The 15040-nt window shown below is 41.2% G+C and overlaps 1 protein-coding gene and 1 pseudogene across 4 annotated transcripts in view; one reads left to right on the top strand and one right to left on the bottom strand.

Moving 5' to 3' along the window:
- ATXN7L1 (ataxin 7 like 1) overlaps positions 1-15040 on the top strand; it is a 251901-nt gene that overhangs the window by 153710 nt on the left and 83151 nt on the right. The window lies entirely within an intron of this gene.
- On the bottom strand, positions 5594-6102 carry LOC150001749 (large ribosomal subunit protein uL11 pseudogene; annotated as a pseudogene).

Below are 15040 nucleotides of genomic sequence, written 5' to 3'. Positions count from 1 at the left end.
AAAGAACTTACACATTTCAACAGCAAGAAGACAGACAGCCCAATTAAAAAATGGGCAAAGGACCTGAACAAACACGTCTCCAAGGAGGATATACAGAGGGTCCAGAGGCATATGAAAGAATACTCAACATCACTAGCCATCAGAGAGATGCAAATAAAAACCACAGTGAGATACCACTTTACACCAGTCATAATGGCCATCATCAACAAATCAACAAACAACAAGTGTTGGGGAGGATATGGAGAAACGGGAACCCTAGTTCACTGTTGGTGGGAATGCAGACTGTTACAGCCACTATGGAAAACAGTATGGAATTTCCTCAAAAAACTAAAACTGGAACTGCCTTTTGAACCAGCGATTCCACTGCTAGGATTATACCCGAAGAATCCTGAAACCCTAATTCAAAAGAACTTATGCATCCCTATGTTCATAGCAGTGCTGTTTACAGTAGCCAAGTGCTGGAAATAACCCAAGTGCCCATCTGTAGATGAGTGGATTAAAAAACTGTGGTACATTTACACAATGGAGCAGAAAGAAAGAAGGAACTCCTGCCACTTGTGACAACATGGATGGACCTAGAGAGAATTATGCTTATCAAAATAAGCCAGGCAATGATAGAAAACTACCATATGCTATCACCCAATGCAGGAAACTAATGAACAACACAAATAACTGAACAAAATTGAACAAGAAACAGAACAACAGTTATCAGGGGGGAGGAGGGAGGCAGGGAAGGGGCTAAGTAGGGGAAGGGTTTAGCAAAGGAACTAATATAAATAACCCATGAACATGGACAACCGGGTCGGGATGGACTGTGGGATAAGGGGTGGGCTGGGTGGGGGGTAGCAATGAGGGAAAAAGTGGGACAATTGTAACAGAAAAACAATTTTTAAAAAAAGGTCAGAGATTCCTCAAAAAGCAAAAAATGGAAATGCCTTTCGACCCTGTGATTCCACTGCTGGCATTATACCCAAATAATTTTGAAACTCCAATTCAAAAGAGCCTGTGCATCCCAGTGTTCACAGCAGCACTATTTACAATAGCCAAGTGCTGGAAGCAGCCTAAGTAAGTGCCCATCAGTAAATGAGTGGATCAAAAAACTATGATATATTTACATAATGGAATACTATGCAGCAGAAAGAAAGAAGGAACGCCTACCCTTCGCGACAGCATGGATGGAAATGGAGGGTATTATGCTAAGTGAAACAAGCCAGGAGACGAAAGATAAATACTATATGATCTCACCTATAAGTGGAACCTAATGAACAAACAAACAAATGAGCAAAACAGAACCAGAGACTTGGAAATAAGGAACAAACTGACAGCAATCAGAGGAGAGGGGGCAGGGGGATAATGGGGTAAAGAAGGGGAAGAAGTAGCTAGTCAAGGAACAAGTAAGGGATCCATGGACATGGACAGTAGGGTGGGGATTGAATATGGGAGTGGGGCTGGGGAGCAGGGTAAGGGAGAGCAACAGGGAAAAAGAATGGGACAACTAATTGAACAACAATAAAAAATTTTTTAATGAAAAAAAAAACATGTCAGAGTTTACTGCCTGTGTTTCCTTTTAGAAGTTTTACAGTTTCAAGTCTTATATTTAAAACCTTAATCCATTTTGAATTTATTCTTGTATATGATGTTAAAAGATGGTCTAGTTTCTTTCTTTCTTTCTCTTTCTTTTTTTCTTCCTTTCTTCCTTCCTTCCTTCCTTCCTTCCTTTCTTTTCACATATCTGTCCAATATTCCCAGCACCATTTATTGAAGAGACTGTCTTTACCCCATTGTATGTTCTTGCCTCCTTTGTCAGATATTAATTGACCATATAGACGTGGGTTTATTTCTGGGCTTTCTATTCTGTTCTGTTGATATATATGTCTGTTCTTATGCCAGTACCATTATGTTTTGATTACTACAGCCTTGTAGTATAGTTTGATATCAGGTAGCATAATTCCTCCAACTTTGTTCGTCTTTCTCAAGGTTGATGTGGCTATTCAAGGTCTTCTGTGGTTATATATAAATTTTGGGATTATTTGTCCTAGTTCTGTGAAATACACTATTGGTATTTTGATAGGAATTGCATTCAATCTATAGACTTCTTTGGATAGTATGGAAATTTTAATGATATTCTTTATCAATTAGCACAGTATATGCTTCCATTTATCTGTATCTTCTTTAATTTATTCAGTATCTAGTAATTCCAAGTATAGGTCTTTTACTTCCTTGGTTAAATGTATTTTTAGGTATTTTTTTGATGCAGTTGTAAAGGGAATTGTTTTCTTAGTTTCCCTTTCTGATAGTTTATTATTGGTATTTAAAAAGGCAACCTATATCTGAATATTTATTTTGTGTCCTGCTACATTACCTCATTCATTTATCTTTTCTAGTAGCTTTTTGGTGGAATCATTAGGGTTCTCTGTATACAGTTTCATGTCATCTTCAAATAAGGACAATTTTACTTTTTCCTTTCCAATTTGGATGACTTTTTTTTTTCTTGTCTGATTGCTGTGGCTAGGACTTCCAGTACTATATTGAATAAGAGTAATGAAAGTGGCTATCTCTGTCTTGTTCCTGATATTAAGAAAAATGATTTTAGTTTTTCCCTGTTGAGTATGATGTTAGCTGTGGGTTTGTCATATATGTTATATGTCATGTGTGTTATATACATGTCATATTATTGTGTTTAGATATGTCCCTCTATCCCATTTTGCTGAGAGTTTATCATAAAATAGGTCCTAGATTTTGACAAATGCTTTTTCTGCATCTATTGATATGATCATATGATTTTTATCCTTCATTTTGTTTATGTGGTGTATCACCATTAATTGATTTGCATATATTGTACTAACCTTGCACCCCAAAATAAATCTCACTTTATCATGGGGTATGATTTTTTAAGTATATTTTATTGATTATGCTTTTACAGTTGTCCCAATTTTTTCCCCTTTGACCCCTCTGCCCAGTATCCCCTTACCTCCAGCAATCCCCCCTTACCTTAGTTCATGTCCATGGGTCATGCAGGTAAGCTCTTTGGCTTCTCCATTTATTTAACTATTCTTAATGTCCTCCTGTCTATTTTATACCTACCTGTTATGCTTCTTGATCCCTGCACCTTTTCCCTCATTCTCCCCTCTTCTCCCTCCCCACTATTAACCCTCCATATGATCTCCATATCTATGCTTCTGTTCCTTTTCTAGGTGTTTGCTTAGTTTGTTTTTATTTTATTAAATTCATTTGTTGATAGTTCTGAGTTTGTCATTTTACTATTTGTAGTTTTGATCTTCTTTTTTTAAATGTGTCCCTTTAACATTTCATATAATAATGGTTTGGTGATGGTGAACTCCTTTGGCTTTACCTTGTCTGGGAAGCTACTTTATCTGCCCTTTCACTCTAAATGTTAGCTTTGCTGGATAAAGTAATCTTAATAGTCGGTCCTTGCTTTTCATCACTTTGAATACTTCTTGCCTGCAAAGTTTCTTTTGAGAAATCAGCTGACAGTCATATGGGAACTCCTTTCTAGGTCACTCTCTGCTTTTCTCTTTCTGCTTTTAAGATTCTCTCTTTATCTTTAAACTTTTTATTTATTTTATTTTATTTTTATTGTTTTACTCTTACAATTGTCCCACTTCTTCCCTCATTGCTACCACCCACCCCGCCCACCCCTTCTCCCACAGTCAATCCCCACCCCGTTGTCCATGTCCATGGGTTATTTATACTAGTTCCTTTACTAAACCATTCCCCTACTTACCCCCCTTCCCTCCCTTCCCGCTAAACTTTGGCATTTTAATCATGATGTGTGGTGGTGTGGTCCTCCTTGGGTCTAGCTTGTTTGGGACTCTCTGTACTTCCTGGACTTGTATGTTTATTTCCTTTGCCAAATTTGGGAAGTTTTTCTTCATTATTTTTTCAAATAAGTTTTCAATGTCTTGCTCTTCCTCTTCTCCTTCTGGCAGCCCTATGATTTGGATGTTGGCACATTTAAAGTTGTCCCAGAGATTCCTAAGCCTCTCCATTTTTTTCATTTCTTGTTTCTTCATTTTGTACTGGTTGACTGTTTACTTCTTCCTTATGTTCCAAATTGTTGAATTGAACCCTGGCTTCCTTCTCTTCATCATTGGTTTCATGTGGCTTTTTCTTCATTTCACTTAGTATAGCCTTCACTTCTTTCCTTATGCATTTGCTATACTCAGTCATTTCTGTGAGCATCGTTATCACAAGTGTTTTGAACTCTGCACCTGTTAGGTTGGCTTTCTCCTCCTCGCTTAGTTTTCCCTCTGGAGCCTTGATCCACTCCCTTTTTTGGCCATACTTCTCTGTCTCCTCAACTTGACAGCCTCCTCTCTGCTTCTGTGTATTTGGTAGAGCTGTTGCACCTATTATGTTGTTAGGGGTGGAGCCTTAGGTATTCATCAGTGCTGGGCTACTCGTTTCACCACCGTGGTGCTGTGTGTGAGGGAGGGGCCTGAGAGGGAACAATGCCACTTGCTTGGCACTCACCTCTTTTCCAGTAACTTCACCCACTTTCCATACACGACTGGTGCCCCTCTAGTTGTTGCCCTGGTAGTGGTTCCCAGAGTGGGTGGGTTTGCATACGTTCTAGGACTACAGGAGCTCTTAAATGAACTTTCCTGAGAGACCGGTAGTTTCTTCCACTGCCCCAACCCCCACTGTTTTTCACAGTCAGAGCAATGAGGTTTTATTTTCTTAGCTCTTGAATCGTGTGCTGCGTGATCTGGCCTGAGACTAGGATCACTCCCCAGGTGTCTGTCCTAGCTTTTATAATGTGTGACTCCTTGTTCTGCCATTGGGCCACAGCCACTGCCTTGCCCCCACTGCTACCACACAGCATCCTCTCCACCTCAGGTTCCAGATTCTGCTCCTCCTACCTGTCTGGGTGAGTATTACTTCTTTATATCTTTGTTGAGCTTCCATGCAGTTTGATTTTCTGGTAGTTTTTGTTGTTTTTTGTTTTGATGTAGGTGTAATCCTTCTTATAGTTGTGGAAGGAGGCAGAGTGTGACTACCTATGCCTCCATCTTGGCCAGAAGTCCCAGTATGACTTTTTAATGTAATGCTGAATTTGATTTGCTAATATATTGTTGAAGATTTCTGCTTCTATGTTCATTGATATTGGCCTTTAATTTTCTTTCATTGTAGTGTCTTTATCTGGTTTTGGAATTAGGATAATGCTAACCACATAAAATGAGCTTAAGTCTTTCCTCCTTTTGAATTTTTGGAATAGTTTTAGAAAGATAGATATTCTCTTTGCATGTTTGGTAAAATTCACTTATAAAGCCATCCAGTCCAGGACTTCTGTTTGTTGAGAGTTTTTTATTTACTGCTTGATCTCAGTTGTAATTGGTCTCCTCGGGTTTTCTGTTTCTTCTTGATTCAGTTTTGTAATTTATCCATTTCTTCCAGATTGTCCAATTTGTTGGCAAATAGTTATAATATTTTCTTATATGCCTTTGTATATCTGTGGTATCAATTGTCACTTCTAGTTCATTTCTGATTTCATGTTTTGGAGTCCTCTTTTGTTTTTCCTTTTTTTGTTGTTGTTGCCAAATGATCTTTGAAATATTTTCCTTTGTAGTTCTTAACTAGCTGGGCATTCCACTGCACCGCTGTTGATGTCACCTATGATGTCATGAGGGTGGCGGCCATCAACATTGCAGCCCACAAATTGAGCAGTCCCTGGATTTCTTTAATGGTTCCAGAGAGTTCACTAGTTAAAGATCGGTGCTGCATATGTTGGGCAATGCTGACAATCCCATCCAAAGTGATATTTCCACTGTGCTTAATGTTTTGTTTTTTTGTTTGTTTGTTTGTTTCTGTCTCATAGTGGTTCTTTGAAGGCTTTAATGATCAGGGCAGGGGCCTAAGGCACTACATCAATCTGGCCTATCTGTTCTGAATGGTCAGTTTCACTGTAATCCTCAGACCCTTCCAATCACTGGTTGCTTTGGCAATGTCATCACCAACCTTTTTTGTAGATAGGCCCAGGGAGCCAATTTTGGGGGCCAAGGCAGATGTGGCACCAACTTCCCTGCAGGTGCATCTCAGGTATACAACTCTGAGCTTGTTGGGGTCGAACTTCAGCGGCATGGTGGAGGTGGCTGGCATGGTACGAAACCAGATTCGGGATGACCGACGGAAATTGCACCTTAATCTCCTCGCAGCCGAAAGCTGAAAGCTCATTTTTCTTGAGGAGTAGTTAACGGTTTATCAGTCTTGTTTATCTTTTCAAAGAACCAGCTCTTGGTTTTATTGATCTTTCGTACTGTTCTTTTAGACTCTATTTTATTTATTTCTGCTCTGATCTTTATTATTTCCTTCTTTCTGCTCACTTTGGGCTTTGTTTATTGTTCTTTTGTTGTTGTTGTTGCTTTAGGTGTAATATTAGATTGTTTATTTGAGATTTTTCTTGTTTCTGGAGGTAGACCTATAATATTATGAATTTTTCTCTTAGGACTGCTTTCACTGTGTCCCATAGATTTTGTGTTGTTGTGTTTTCATTTTTATTTGTTTCAAGGTATCTTGATTTCTTCCTGAACTCATTGTTAACCCACTCATCTTTTAATATTTATTTAGCTTCCATGTATTTGTGTGTTTTGCAGTGCTTTCATGTAATCCATTTCTAATTTTCTACCATTGTAATCAAAGAAGGTGCTTGATATGATTTCAATCTTATTAAATTTATTAAGATTTGTTTTACATCCTAACATGTGGTCTATCCTAGAAAATTTCCATGTGCACTTGATAGGAACATATATCTGCTGCTTTGGGATGAAATGCTCTGGAAATATCAATTAAATTCTTATGATCTAGCGTGTCATTTAAGGCTCCTGTTTTCTTGTTGAATTTCTGTCTGGAAGATCTATTCATTGATGTCAATGGAGTGTTAAAATACACTACTATGACTGTATTACTGTCGGTCTTTCTCTTTATGTTCATTAATATTTGCTTTATGTAGTTAGGTGCTCCTATGTTGGGTGCATAAATGTTTACAAGGTTTATATCATCTTGTTGAATTGGTCCCTTTATCACTATGTAATATCCTTCTCTGTCTCTTACTCTAGCCTTTATTTTAAAGTCTGTTTTGTTTGATATAAGTGTTGCTACCCCAGCTGGGGTTTTTTGCTTTTTATTTTTATGAAATATTTTTTCCATAGCTTTGTTTTCAGTCTGCATGTACCTTTCATTCTGAGAGGAGTGTCTTGTAGACAGCATGTATATGGGCCTTGTTTTCTTATCCATTCAGCTACCCTGTGTCTTTTGATTATAGTATTTAATCCACTTGTGTTTAAAGTATTGGAAGGTATTTATTGCTATTTTATTCTTTATAATTAGGTCCCTTTTTTTTCCCTCTTCTTTCTTCTTAGAGAAGTTTGGTGGTAATGAACTCTTTTAGCTCTTCCTTTTCTAAGAAGCTCTTTACTTCTCCTTCAATTTTAAATGATAGCCCTACTAGGTAGAGGAGTCTTGGTTGTAGGTCTTGCTTTTCATCAGTTTGACTACTTCATGCCAGTTTCTTCTGGCTTGAAATGTTTTTGTTGAGAAATCTGCTGACAGTCTTATGGGACCGCTCTTGTAGGTAACTAGCTGTATTTCTCTTGCTCTTTTAAGATTCTCTCTTTGTCTTCAATCTTTGGCATTTTAATTATGATCTGTCATGGTGTGGACCTCTTTGGGTCCATCCTGTCTGGGACTCTGTGATTCCTGGACTTGTATATCTATTTCCTTTACCAGGTTAGGGTAGTTTTCAGTTATTATTTTTTTCAAATATGTTTTCAATCCTTTTCTGTCTTCATTCTCCTTCTGGGACTTCTATGATGTGGATGCTATTATGCTTGATGTTGTCACAGAAGTCTCTTAAATGATCCTAATTTTTTTTTTAGGTTTTTTTTTCCATTTTTCTGCTGTGATTGGGTATTTTCTGCTACCTTGTCTTCCAAATTGCTGATTTGATCTTTTTCTTCATGTAGTCTGCTGTTGATTCCTTGTAGTGTACTATTCATTTCAGGTATTGTAATTTTCATTTCTGAATAATTCATATTAATGGTTTCTGTGTCCTTTGTTATGTTTACTGTCTTTTTGTTTAAGTTATCACTGTGTTTATCTATTCTTCCCCTGTGTTCTTTGAGTATTCTTATAACCATTGTTTTTTAACTTAGTACCTGGTAGATTGCTTGCCTCCATTTCACTTAGTCCTTTCATTTTGGGTGTATTTCTTTATCTCCCCATTTTAGCTGCCTTTCTGTATTTGTTTCTGTGTATTAGGTGGATCTCTTATGCTTCCTAGTCTTGGTATGGTAGCCCAACATAGTAGGTGTCTTGTGAAGCTCAGTGGCACAGTCTCCCTGATCACCTGAGCTATGTTCTTCAGAAATGTTCCTTGCTTGGGATATGTGAACCCTTTTGTCATAGTTGAGTCTTGATTGCTCTTGGCCCATCCATGGGCGGGGCTGACCCTTGGACTGGCTGACTCTAAGAATCAACCCCAATCATAGTATACAAGCTACTGTGCGGGTACTGACCCCATGAAGCTAAATTAGTGCCAGCAGTATCTGGTGCCTGCTGAGATCTCCCTTTGTATGTGGAGCTAATTGGGTCGAACTTTAATAAGGTCTGAATTCTGCTACTTGGTGTATTGGTTCAAGGTCTGACTTCTGCTACTAGGTTATTGGTTCTGAAGCCTCTTGGGAGGGACTTTGGTATAGATCAATGTGAGGTGCTTCCTGTGACTGATCCTGAGCTACCTTTTTGGAACTATAAAGCAATCCATAGTTTGTGGCTGTCTCTTGTGGGCCTGGCTATGTGTGGGAGGGGCCAGACTGCACCAAGGCTGTCTTCCACAGCACCAAGCCAGTGGGGCAGGTCAACAAAAGGTCCAAAGCACCCTAAAATGCACCTTTGCTTACCAACTACCTCTTAGGTTCAGTCACGGAATGAGGATCTGGCAGCACTCAAGTGGCATGATGTGGGTTGTCAGTGAGTCACCAGGTAGGGGTGAGTGGTATTCAGTGCCAGTGCTGGGTCTGAGGCCACTCAGCAAAAGTCTCAGAGTACACCAAAGCCAGCCACTGCACACCCGATGCCCTCAGACTTTTGTCATGGGGCATGGTCTCAGGGAGTCATCAGGGTGAGGTTCTTAAGGCCCAAACAGACCAAGTTTTGGCCTATTAAGGGAGGGCTCTGCACAGGAATGGTGGAGACAGTCAGGTGTGCAAGGACAAAATAGCCCCTGCCCTAGAGCTACACAACTCAGTCTCTCCCTCCTTGAGAGCCCTCCAAGGAGTCTGCAGCAAGGGCCCAAGCTGGCCACAGCCAACTGAGTCATCTGCAGTGTGCAAGCTTGGTGGGGCACCATGGATCTCCTATGGGTGGGTGGTACCAGGCAATTCAGAGGACAAGAATGACCCCTACCCCAGAGGGACACAACTCATTATATGACTCCCCTTGAGTTCACCCTCAAGAGTGCTTTAAGAAAGTCTATACCATGGGCTCATGCAGCTGGGTGAGAGTTCTGCAGGTTGGGACAACAGAAAGTTCAGAGCATGGAGTTAGTGAAGTCCTTCAGGTTGATGGCAGAAAGGAAGGCAGTATGGCAGAGGGAGCCAGCACAGGGACCCTGGCACCTGTCCCTTCAGCTCTCTCCCCAGTGTCACACAACCCAATCAGTCTTGGACAACTTCAGTCTGCTCTGATTCGCCCTCCCTCTGCCAGAGTTCAATGAGGTTTTGTATGCTGGTCTTTTAAGAGGGCACCTGGGTTTCTAGCAGACTCCTGTCTCTCCCTGGTAGACAGAATCCCCACTGATTTTCACAGCCAAGTGTCATGTGGGCACCTATTGGCTATGTTGCAGCTGAGATATCTCTCCAGATTCTCAACCATACACAGGGGTGTGGGGGCAGCCCTTTTCACATCTCTGCCCTTCCAGCGTGTCTTGATGTGGCTTATTGTGCAAACCCTTGGTTTATAAGACTTTTATTCAGCTAGTCTTCAGTTGGTTATTCAGGTTGATTGTTCTGTAATTTGGTTGTACTTCCAGTTTGCTCCTGGGAAGGGGTGAGTGTACCTTCCACCTACTCCACCGCCTTCTTGGATCTCCTCCAATTTCTTTTAATGGGACATCAATCTCTTTGGAGTGACCAATTATCTCTTTGGGTGACAAGTATAACTTATACTTGTCATCACACACAGAAACTCCTCTAGAAGGAGCCCTGATTGGTCCATTCTGCTTGGAGAAGAGGCAGTGTTCAAGGAAGAATAGAGAGAAAAAGGAACAGGGGCCAAGTGTGGGTGCCGCTTAGAATCTCAGTGCTTGGGCATAGAGAGACCTTTGCAATCATCCAGTCAAATACCTCACTTTAATGGTAAGGACACTAGAGCTTGAGATGTTAGTTAACTTGCATGAGGCTCTGTGACTCCTTAATGCAGAGACAAGCAAGACCCAGGCTCCAGGCCCAGGTTCAGCCTTTTCCATTTTCCCCTCCTCCCTGTCCTCTCTTCCTGTTTCATCAGAGCACCTCCTTTCTCTTAGATTGGAGCCAAAACACTTCATACTCAGTCTAACAGCAGTGCTGACAATGCAGCCATGTATTTTGTGTCTTTGTTTTACTTATTTATACTTAACCTTGTTGCAAAAGGATTTAAGGCTGTTTATAAAGTGGCAAATGACAGAGCAAAATAAAATAAATTTAAAATAAGTGAGAAAGATGAGACAAAAGAGTAAGTGGCTTCACGGTGACTTTGCCCCTTGCCATTCTGGGAGGGTCATGGAATGTTTAGCTGTGAAATCAGTGATCAGCAATGAGTCCAGGCACCTGGCCCCATTACTCAGCACTTTGGTGGGTTTTCCTCCCTGGCTGGTTTTATAACCTTTCCCCTCTTTGTGATCAAGATGCCCTTGAAGATCACTCTGAGGGACTTGGAAATTCTTTTTAGTGGGTCACATTTATGGGGTGTAACCACAGTGGTAAGGGTGGCAGTGAGAGGGTTGCTATGTTGTGGCTGCCCTGTTAAGGCCCGGAAAGAGAGGAGAGCTAGTTAATATGTGGAACCTTGAAGCTCTCCAGAATCAGTGACCTTCTTGGCCCCTTTGTTATACCCTTGCAGCCTCAGAGGAGGAGGCTGTATGGAGCCAGGATTCAGAGCTGTTGCCTGGGCTTTTCCCCTTTTGTGCCATTTGACCTCCGCTCAAGTTCCAGTCCTTGGTTCTGTGAGGCCACCTCCCTCGCTGCGTTTATGTGTTCATTCTTCAAGAGACCCAGGAGTTCTCCCTGCTCTCAGGACCTCTGCTTTCCCCCACAGAAAAGCCTTGGTCTGATACCCCCTTGACTCAGTTGCGCTCTCTGACTCCTTGGGCCTTGTCCCAACCCCCCGCCATTGCTTTGGGTGGTCTTTTTCCAAGATTCTCCTGCTGCAAAATGAGTCAAAGATAACCCACTGGGAATTCCAGTCAGGACAACCCTCACCCCTAAAGATGTTTGTTGGGAAAGGCGCATTTTGAGGCTGTCATAGTAACTGTCTTTGATTGGACCACAGGTGCTAAACCCTCTACAATGCATGGGATGATTCCTTCAAGGAACAATTGTCCCACCAAAATGCCAGAGACATCCCTGCTGACACACTGATAAGAGCTCAGAAAAGCCTAAATATTTATAGTTGTATGATAGCATCAGAACAGCCACACTGCAGATTTCTTGGTCTGTGCCCAAGAGTTTGGTGGGAGAAAATAGCTAAATTATTTTTATCCACACAATGTGGTTAGAAATAATTACATTTGGAAAGGCTGTGCTGGAAATTGTTTACTTCATTAAGCCAGAGTCCCACAGTGGATGAAGCTGTGGCTTACTCAGGTCAGGTGTTGGCCTGCTCCTGGAATCCGATAACTTCTGAGCTTTGATAGGCACCATGGAGCTACCAGTGCATCCTGTCACATGGGTACTGTTAGATCACCCCCCCTCCCTCCAAGAGAATGCCAGTGGTTGGCACAGCATTAGCAAGTAGAAATTGTCTTCACTGGGAAAAATCTCTCCAGAAGTTTTTTTTCTATAACAGGCAAAGGAGCAGAGCACTCAGAATTCAATAGTCTATTGCCTCTGATAAAAACCCTCTTGTGCTCTTAGGCTTAAAAAATCATTTTTGAGTGCACTGGCTAAGACACGTTAATTAAGGTTAGCTAGCCCTTAGACCACTGGAAACTGCTGGCCCGCTGATCCCTGGGTTTTCTCTTGCTTTACTGTGGATTGGCTAATTAGTTTCTGATTTATCCATTCATTATCTAACACACTTTGAGTGCCTGCTATGAAACAGTACTAAGACAAGGTCCCTGCCTACAGATCTTTGTGGTGTAGTGGAAGAGGGAAGCAAGGCAGTTGGTTGATAACAGAGCCCTGTGCTGAGTGCTCAGGTGGAGGTGTGCTCTGTGTGTCCTGGGTGCACTGGGAAGGGGACTCAAGTAAGACCTGGCAGAGGCACAGGGTGACAGGAGTCTCCTAACTATCCTGGATGTAGGAATGTTTGAACTGAGTCTTGAAAGAAGACAAAGCATTAAACCAAGGTGAAAAACGAAAGGGTCGCTGAACATCCTGGGGAGAGAACACTGTACACCAAGTCAAAGAGGCTTGAAACAAAAGGCTCTCAGTAGTCCAGGGCTGCGGCAGGGCAGGATGCCTAGGGGGAGGCTATCGGAATGAGCTGCAGTGCCTGGTGCCCTGGAGACAAGGAGAGCTGTGACAGATTCCTGGGGACTGATTCTTCTGCAGCTCAAAGACTCGAGAGGCCGTTAGACATCCCTCAGTGCCACATGTCAATCAAAATAATTAAAAGCAAAAGAACTAGAAAGGTGGTTCATATATTCTAACATCCATCTAGCTTCCCCTCCCAAAAAAATCTTTTGATAAAATAAGATGAAGTGCCAGAAAGATGTGTGTGTTCGTTCAATCGCATGACATAAAGTGAGCATAGTTTTAAAAAAAGAAAAGAAAGGAAAAGCTCAATGCCTGCAAAACTGAGTGATTGTTAACTCTAGGTAGCAGAGCATACTTGGGCTCAGAGTCAGACAGACCTGAATTCAGGTTCTAGCTTCACTAAGTTAACTTTTAACCTCTCTGGACTTTAATTTCCTCCTCTGAACATGGGAGTGATATACCAATCTCATCATGCTATTGTGAGGATTAAACCATATAATCTCAGTGGTTTTTATTCACCAGCTTCTTTCTTGCTTTTTAAAGTACTATCTTAAACCAGGGCAAGAAATAAAGAATGGTATATGAGGCTCAGTTATAATTAGTGGTGTAAAAAGCAATCACAGATTATAGTTGATAAGACAGATTATAGAAATAACAGAATTCCTACTCATTTTATTCATTGGACAAATATCTTATCACACACTTTCTATGGGCAGGTGCTGCATGAGGTTTAGGAACTAGAATAGTGAACAAGACAGACCCAGTCTCTGTTTTCATCAGGCTCATAAGCTGGTGAAGAGGAAAAAGTATCAAGGACTCCCTTCCTGACATCTACCCGGTCTACTGTGGACTGATCTAAGCATGTTTGGCCATGCAGAACTGGTAGGTATTTTATGGTAGAAAACAGTTGCCACTATAGAAGTTTGCAGGAGTTTGAGGTGGTGAATGCGAGTGTTAGGCTGACATCTGCCCATAGATACAGGCATTTATCAAACAAATGTTTATTAACAAGTAGGGAGAAAACAGTTCACTCAACCTATTTGGTAAACTTGATGAAAGCCCAGCCCTCTTTGCTCTGATGTCTTTCATCATGCCTTGTATGAAAGGTTCAATTGAGGCAGTTGCAAGAATATTCCAGAGACAGGACTCTGTTTTCCTGAATCAGCACCATGCTGTTATCAACCCTTCCAATGCAATGGCTGCACACCAGCCTCACTGGATTCCAGTACCCTCTTTATACAAGGGCAGAGTCTCTAAAGGTTTTGGGCCAGGCCTCATACCTTGAATACCTTTAATTTCACCAATAAGCACCCATTCGTAGCATTCATTTTGCTAAGTCACACATTTTACCAACAAAAACCTATCTTTATATTCAGAATGTTGATCAAAATACAGATAGCAGAAAGACTGAAAGTAGCCACTTCTGGAGCATGACCATCTTAGGTTAATGCTAGTTGCCCAGTGAAGACTTTGTATTCATGATAGCATGTGAGCTGATCACCCCTAAAGTTAAAGCCTAGACCCTTCAGACACAATGAAACACCAGTTATACTCAAGTGTTTTCCTTTCTCTCTCTTATTTATTTATATACACAAGTACTTTAAAGTAAATTGTAGGCATTGTAACAATGTTCCATCTCTCTCTTTTATTCAAAAGGTATGATTTCATGGATGTGAGGGAGGGTAGGGATGAGGGCTGGATTATATCTGAAGTCACCATGAATCTGGATTGTTCAAGAGTCACAATTTATACCTATTGCTCTGGGCACCCCCCCCCCTTTTACTTTCAGAGGTGCCCAGTTAGGATGATAAAGTATATCGCTACTCTATTTATAGAAAGAATGCAGTGGCACAGAACAAAGATAAAAAACCCAGGAGAACTGAATTTAAATTCTGTCTCTGCAAGTTCACAATAGGGTGGTCCTTGGGCAAACCACCTACCCTCAGTAAATCTTATTTTCCCAATTTGTAAACTGAGAACAATACACTTGCCTGCACTCTCTCCCTAGTCATTTTTTAGGCAATGCCAGTTACCCCATGGATGTGAATAAACTTTGTAGAGAGAGCAGCACTGACAAGAGTTAAGGATTATTCCTGTCCTTAAACCCAGCCTCTGTTTGGGCTCTGGCTTGAAGGAAAACTAGATTCAGCATGTAGATTATGGCAGCTCTTTCACTGTCTTCCTGGAGAATGGAGGGACCTGTAGCCCCCTTCTGCCCGAGAAGTAACTAACAGAGCAGTGATCTGCCGGGGGATTTACATTTCCCCATGACTCCATCAGAGAAGAGAACATGACCCTTAAAAGTAAAACCAGAAGCCCCTCCTCTGCCTTAAGATGCATTCATGTAA

This window comes from Furipterus horrens, unplaced genomic scaffold, assembly GCF_987537825.1.
Source record: "Furipterus horrens unplaced genomic scaffold, mFurHor1.1.pri manual_scaffold_9, whole genome shotgun sequence".
Taxonomy (NCBI): domain Eukaryota; kingdom Metazoa; phylum Chordata; class Mammalia; order Chiroptera; family Furipteridae; genus Furipterus; species Furipterus horrens.
The sequence above is the reverse complement of the archived record's forward strand: the minus strand, read 5'-3'. Positions and strand labels throughout refer to the sequence as shown.